We start from the raw sequence: 7,836 nt of genomic DNA, 5'->3' as shown, positions 1-7,836 counted from the left end.
ATAAATATCCTCCATCATCTGTCTGTATTTCTGTCATATCTTTAGTACGCATTTTGAGATGTCCTTACAAAATGAAATATGGCATTAATATATGCCTTTGCTTACAGTCAGAAAGAAAAGTTCTGGGCTTCCCTGGTGGCGTAGTGGTTAAGAATCCACCTGCCAATGCAGGGGACCCGGGTTTGAGCCCTGGTCTGGGAAGATCCCACATGCCACAGAGCAGCTAAGCCCGTGCGCCACAACTACGGAGCCTGTGCTCTAGAGCCCGTGAGCCACAACTACTGAGACCGCGTGCTGCAACTACTGAAGCCTGCGTGCCTAGGGCCTGTGCTACGCAACAAGAGAAACCACAGCAATGAGAAGCCCGCGCACCGCAACGAAGAGTAACCCCTGCTCTCCACAACTAGAGAAAGCCTGCGCACAGCAACGAAGACCCAACCCAGCCAAAAATGAATAAATTAAATAAATTAAAAAAAAAAGAAAAGTTCTAAAATACACAATTTCAATTTTGCTTTTAACCCAGTTTCATCTATTTTAGCTCCATAAGAAAAAGGCCTCTGAGAAAAAGTTGAACAGTATAATCAGTAGCATGTGATAAGCTTTTTGGGGTCATATTTCCTAGAAAGTGAAGAACTCTAATGACTGGGTAAAAAAAAATTTTTTTTGGTAAATTAGGTCATTTTCAATTCTTTGCTTTCAACAAAATAAAAGAAGGACCTAACCAAGTTATCAATAGGTAGATAATTAAAAATATTTCGGGGAGCTTCCCTGGTGGCACAGTGGTTGAGAATCTGCCTGCTAATGCAGGGGACACGGGTTCGAGCTCTGGTCTGGGAGGATCCCACATGCTGTGGAGCAACTAGGCCCGTGAGCCTGTTGACTACTGACAACTACTGAGCCTGCACGTCTGGAGCCTGTGCTCCGCAACAAGAGAGGCCGCGACAGTGAGAGGCCTGCGCACCGCGATGAAGAGTGGCCCCGGCTTGCCACAACTAGAGAAAGCCCTCGCACAGAAACGAAGACCCAACACAGCAAAAATAAATAAATTAATTAATAAACTCCTACCCCCAACATCTTCTTTAAAAAAAAAAAATATTTGTTTTGATAATAGATCACTGCTCTTTTTGACTTGTAATTAAGAAGGCATTCAAATAGCACAGTGGCATTTCCATAGGAAAATGCCTAGAACTGAGCTGTCAGGGGAAGCAGCTGGACCTAGTTGAGCAGAGAGGACCCATGGCTGAACACTTTAAAGAAGCAAGTAAATGTATGGTTTGCCTGACTTATCTTGAAAACCGCATGTACCTGAAATGTGAATATGTCTGCTGCTTCCAGTGCTTCGATTCACTGCAGAAGGAGCCTGATGGGGAGGGTTTATTGTGCCCCAACTGCTCTGTGGTCTCAAAAAGAATGACCTCAGGTGTGCTCTCAAGCTCTGAGCTCTGGTTTCAAAGGTTAAGGAGTCAGGGCTCCAGCTGAGAGCTGTCCTCCAGATGAACCCAAGGATGCGGAAGTTCCAAGTGGATGTGACCTTGGATGTTGACACAGCCAACAAGTACCTCATCATTTCTGAGGACCTGAAAACTGTCTGTTGTGGGTTTTTCAAGCAGAAGCAAAGGTCCTGACCTGAGAGATTCAACCATACAACTTGTGTCCTGGGATTCCCTCTGTTCACCTCTGGCCGCCATTACTGGGAGGTGGACGTGGGGTCCAGCCAAGAATGGGATGTGGGCATTTGGAAGGAATCTGTGCATCGACAAGGGAAGACTCAACTGACTCCAGATCTTGGCTTCTGGACTGTGAGCTTGAGAAATGGAGATGTCTTCTCTGCCCACACTGTGCCTTCTGCTGTCCTCAAAGAATGGTTCTTTCTGGCAATAACTGCCCAGAACACAAGGACAGGCTGATGGTCCAATGAGAGACTCAAGGAGAGAGATCCGTGTGTGTCTTAGAACAAATTATGATCTCCTTACAGAGTCATGTAGACACAACAGAGACCTGAGGATTTTGAGGAAGGAAACACTGGCTTCAAAGGAGCTATTTTCCAGATTAAACAGACCTGAGACCATAAATATCAAGGGTTGTGGAACTTAATCTCAGGGGAAAGTCCAGCCTTCGGATGGTGTGCTAATGATCAGGGTGAAGAGACTTTGGAACAGTTTGGAAAAGTGAGACCATGAAGGAAAACGCCCAACGGGAAACACAGTGAAGGGAGCCCCTGGAGCACTTTGAGTGTCCCCTCCCCCCAGTTATGACTTTCGTTCTAAACCTGGATTCTCCAACTGGGAGCATAAAATACTTTCTGTGCCCTCTGCTCAGCTGCTCATGTAGATCTTCTCAATAATTGCCAGGAGTTGTCGCTAATCCAGACATGGATGAGGGTGATTTGCACTGGGGATAAGATTTGCTCCTCATTGGAGATGCCCCAGACTCTCCATGCAGACAGTGTCACCTATACTACAGATGATGTGATAATGGCACCTCTGTGGGGAGATGAGGTCCAGGGACCCTGTCCCTATAACTGTGGCCCATCCTGATTGACACTTCCCTGTACAAAGCTCTGGAGCCAAGTCCAGGCAGGTGAATGCTTCCTTCTGTTCAACCTCAGGGCAGAAAACAGGAGAGAAGGGCTCCCCAGCAGGAGAGGAACTCAGAGCTGTGTTAGCACCATTAGGCAGGACAGGTACTCACCCTGCCTTGTCCTGAGCTGCCCCATTCATGCCCTGGCTGGACAGGTAGAAGGTGGGAATGTTTTGGGCTGTGTATCTGAGTGGGACCAGACCCATGAGGTTCACTGCAAATCCCTGTGCCCTGGAGTCTCTGACAAAGATGGAAAGAGGGATGGGGTCACTGTGGAATCTGTGATGACCCTTTTATGGCCAGAGTCACTGAGCTTCTCAATCATGTAAAAAAGGGTCTACTGATTTTTTAGGACCTAACATATTAGGGTTGGGTGTACAATTTCTGCCAAGATATTCTGTCACCATTCTGGGTGTTCTTAAGTGGTGTGTGTAGGTGTTGCTCATATTTTTATCTAATTGAATGGGGAAATGCCTCATTGTCCTACTTTAACCTGGAGCAAGAGGAGGAAGAGAAAAGAATTTGTAGTGAGATGAAATCCAGTTAATTCTCTAGTCTGCCAAAATGGTGTGAATGTTGGAAAATAACCAGTGTATGACCTATTTTAAAAACTGGAAATAGGATTAGAATAATGCTGTCTGTGGTAATTCAACACTGCATTTTATATTTTGAAGTACAGTGGAATGTACCTTGGGCCATGGTATTGTCTGAATGTTTCTTTCCCCCCAGATTAGTATATTGATATATAACCCCCAAAGATGACAGTATTAGGATGTGGACTTTTGGGAGGTGATTAGGTCATGAGGGTGGAGACCTCATGAACTGTATAAGTGCCCTTATAAAAGAGTCCTCAGAGAGCTCCATAGCCCTTTTCATCATGTAAAGACACAGTGAGAAGGCGCCAGCCACAAATCAGGAAGGGAACTCTCTCCAGAAGGGGACAATGCTGGTGCCTTGATTTGGACTGCCAGCCTCCAGAACTGTGAGCAATAAATTTCTGTTGTTTATAACCCACCCAGTGGGTGATATTTTGTTCTAGCAGCTCAGACAGACTAAGGCCAGTATTGAAAAGGACTCCAGGTGGTCGTCACGGCTAAGACAGAGAGGCAATGTCTGAGAAAATGTTTAGAGATTCTTTCCTGGAAGCAACGTGTCCCCACCCTCCCCAACTCTCCCTGTGTCCTTCTATCCAGGGCCGTGTGCCTGACTCCTTTTTCCATTGTCCTGGGCACACAATGAGCTCTCTTAGAAGGATGTTCTCATTCTCTTAGGAGGTCTCCATAAACCAGCTCTGATTTCTGTGCTGACCTGGGATGAGATGAGTTACACACTCCTCTGCTGACTCAGCATCACATGAATTCCTACTCCTTCCACTGTATTGTGTGCATTTTTAGTCACAGCAGATATAAAACCCAGAAAGTATGAGGAAGCTAGTGGGGCAAGAAGTGCTCAGGCACCAGAGAGAGAAACAACTCCTTAAATTTTGTTTCAGTGAAAACAGTGCTGGGTCATCAGAAATGTTGTTGGAAAATAGGGCTTCTGAGTCACTCCTTTTGTCTTTTTCGAATGCTTTGCATCTGCTTGTCTTATCACCTGGAAACTGACCTGCCCACACTGATCCTCCCACATCTGTGGGTGAAGAGAGGCTCAGGAGGCGGCAGGCACTGGGATGTGTGTTCCTGTCACAGCACAAGGGCACCTTCTGTGGCTTCGTTTGTGACTGGCTGTGGTGGTGCCTCGTGTGTGGCTGTGTGAGGCTGGGGGTCCTGGATTGTGTGGGGACAGGTGTGTCCTTTTGCGTCTGGGTCATGATTGATGGTGTCAGGGAGGCACCTCCTCTGTGGGGTTGGTCTCTGTGTCCCGGGAAATGTACAGCCAGGAGGTTTGACCACATCACTCACCCCAGTAAACTCTCAGCCCCATAGGAAGGAGGTCATGGGCCGTGTTTGTGGGAGGAGAGATGCAAGGGAATGAGGGGACCTGCATGCACTTAGGAGTCACTGGGAGGTGTGATGTAGGGAGAAATGAATGGGATTTCAGGGGGTTATACGAGGATTTACTGGGCATGAGATTCAAGTCAGATCTTTTGCCAACAAACAGTGTTTGGTTGGATTCGTTGAGACTAAAGTTTTAACAAACTATAGAAATATGGAATTGTACAAGTAATTGTTACTCAAAGGAGATTTCTGTAAAATTAAAGTTAAATTAGAGTCTTGTATAGTACAGGTTTATCAAAGAAACTGCAGGGAAGGGATTGCTCTGTGGTGATGAATCAAGGGTAGAGTGGGATTATATATAAGGATACATTAAAAAATATATATATATCAATTAAAAAAAAGGAAAGAAAATGCCTAAAATTCTCATTACTTATTTAATTTAACAAGTTTTTCAGGACATATGTCTATAAAAATGAAAAATAGGAGTAGAATGGATGCTGAATCCTGTGTCACTCTATCAGTAACAGCCAAAGATACGGGAACTTGTTAAAAAGAGCCATCTATTCATTTAGAACAATTGTCCAATAAAGCCTTACTTGCTATTCTTTATAATTCTCAAAATATGTTATACATTCATACTTCCTTGGTCAATTTTATACTAAAAATCATTGTAAAGATAGCTCAATCCAGAAGACTTTACAAATACAAAATTACAATGTTTAAACTTCCACCTATGGACAATTATTTCTGTTATTGTAGAGAAGTTAATAGAGTGATCATATAAAATCTTTCAAATATAAAAATATATTACATTAGTAAGATTCTTTTGGGAAAATATGAGATCAAGGAGAAAAAGGTATGATACAAAATTTCCAGTTGTCAAAAAACAGCTTCTCTGTGAATTTTTTTTTTTTTTTTGGTCTGTGAACTTTTAAGTGAGTGAGGATGGTTATCAAATTGCTTTGGCCTTTAGGGTTTATTGGATACAAGGTATGACACAAGTTTTACTTAAAATTCAATATTTACAATATGCTAGAAAGTACATTTTTTGAAGCTGTTCAAATTGTTTTAGATTTTTTTTGAAGTATAGTTGATTTACAATGTTGTGTTAATTTCTTCTGTACAGCAAAGCAACTCAGTTATTCACACATATATACATATTCTTTTTAATATTCTTTTCCATTATGAAGCTGTTCAAATTTATGGTGAAATATTTTAGGTGTCTACTTGAAAATATAGGGGATACATAGCTTTTCAAAATTCTTTTAGGGAGTATGAGAGAAAAAAGTTTGAAGACGAAAAATTTAATGTGTCAAATCTTTACAGGTTTTTTTTGCATTTTATTTTTTTTAAACATCTTTATTGGGGTATAATTGCTTTACAATGGTGTGTTAGTTTCTGCTTTAACAGTTGTTGATGATGGACTTAATGGGGAAAAAAGTGGACAGGAAAATTTAGAGCATAGAGAAGGGCAGACGTGGGTGTGCTGTTGATATGAGCTCTTGTGACCGAAAAGCAGAGCAGGAGAAATAGTAACAAAAAAGAACAAAATTGTACACAGTTCTCAAAATTCTCAATTTTTGGCCAGCGCCTTGAGACATGGCCTCATCTGTTATTTATGAACTTTACAAAGCAGGTTTATGTTGAAGTTGGTTCTCTCTTCGGATGGGTTTAATTATGTTGGAGACCAAGACTCCATTATCATTCCTATGATTACTATGTTCCTGGAACTGTGCTGAGATGCAAAGATGAACATGCAAACAAGATTCCCTCAAGGAGTTTACAGCACAGAATAAAGCTAGAGCTTAATATAATCTTAAATCGAAAGTCAGTGATCATCTCCTCTGAGTATTTTTCATCTATATCCCATGTTTCTCTGCACAAAAATTAGAAGTAGATGTCATTTGAATTATTTTTAAAGAAGGTGGTGATGGATTTGTGATAATTGTAACAATTCCTTAGTGTATATAGTATTTTAGAGTTTCTAAGGTGATTTCACACAAAGTAGCTCATTTGATCTTAATAACAACCATTTGTGGTGGGCAAGACATGTGTGATTACTGTTGACTTAGAGATGAGAACGCTATGGCCTAGAAGGATTAGGTTTTGACCACATCATATGGCCACTAAATGGCAGAACGGATAGAGCCCAGGTCCTTCAGGCTCCTAGTTTGGAACTTTGCCCATACTACCATGTTGTGTCCTGAGTCACTAGGTTTCCTCTCCTGTATGTTGGGAAAGACCGTTCTCTTTGGGCCTCTTCTATTCCTACACATCATGCTGGCTATATCAAGTCTGCAAGGCCCTGACCACTCTTTTACCTGGACCATTTCTCAGGGTTGTGTATGCAGCTGGTAACTTTGAGAGACCAGGTAAAAAGCCCCCAAGCAGTAAGTCTTGCTTACTGTTTGCTATAAAAATATGGATTCTTCAAACTCAGTTGTGACACAAACCTACTGCCTATTATCTATCAAGGACCATCATATTGCCTCTGTGGGTCTTGAGGGCAATGGGAACCGAGGCAAATATACTGATACTCATGCTTCTTACTGTGCTGTGAGTATCAAAGCCCTTTGTCTTTGACCCAGGAGCCTCTTGTTTTCTGCCAGCAGCCATGAAATAGTAACAGGTCAACTTATTAGCTTGTAGGCAGGGTAAAATCAAATCTCAGCCCTGACACGGCAAGGACACATACTTGCAAGATGTTTGAGGGCTATGTGTAAGGATGTGGAAGGTATGACAAGCCTCAAATAGGGCTTCAAATGGGGTATAGCCCCAGAATCTGGATTCAGGAATCTGAGGGTCCAGAAATAGTTCTTCTCAAAAGGAAGCTGGTAAGAATGGACACACACTGGTCTGGAAATAGCCAAACACAGAACAGACTAGGTCCAAGGGATTTGTTGCTTATGTGGAAGGTTGGATATTTTATCTATGTTACAGTGTCAGACTGTGTAAGCCAGGTGTGCAGATATATAGTCTGTTTCTCTGTAATGAAATTTAACTTTGCCTTCTAGTTCTAATGGCAGTAATAGAAGCTTAATAATATGATTCAGTTGCTTCAAGTTTGAAACTCAGATTCCCTCGATCCTCATTCTTCTTTTCTCCCAGCTATACCAAGGGGGTGGGGTGGGATGAGGTCGTTTCTGTCCCTGCTGACCTCTGCTGAGGTGTGGCTTGTCCCACCCAGTCTTGGGCATCTCCTCTCTTCCTGCTGCATGAATGGTGTTGTCTCTGGCCCCATCATGGCCTTCAGTTGTCACATTCATATATCCTGAGTTCCCTACCAATCAGGGACCTCTTCCGTGCCGAGTGCCCTTTA

General features: G+C 42.7%; 1 pseudogene across 1 annotated transcript; it reads left to right on the top strand.

Annotated features, from left to right (window-relative positions):
• The first annotated feature begins 1,236 nt into the window (after nt 1–1,236).
• On the top strand, nt 1,237–1,907 carry LOC309827177 (ret finger protein-like 4A-like protein 1; annotated as a pseudogene). Its single transcript has one exon. The product of its transcript is annotated as a ret finger protein-like 4A-like protein 1 (transcript).
• Nucleotides 1,908–7,836: the final 5,929 nt, after the last annotated feature.

The sequence above is a fragment of the Grampus griseus genome, assembly GCF_964374135.1.
Source record: "Grampus griseus genome assembly, chromosome: 9".
Classification (NCBI taxonomy): Eukaryota; Metazoa; Chordata; class Mammalia; order Artiodactyla; family Delphinidae; genus Grampus; species Grampus griseus.
The sequence above is the reverse complement of the archived record's forward strand: the minus strand, read 5'-3'. Positions and strand labels throughout refer to the sequence as shown.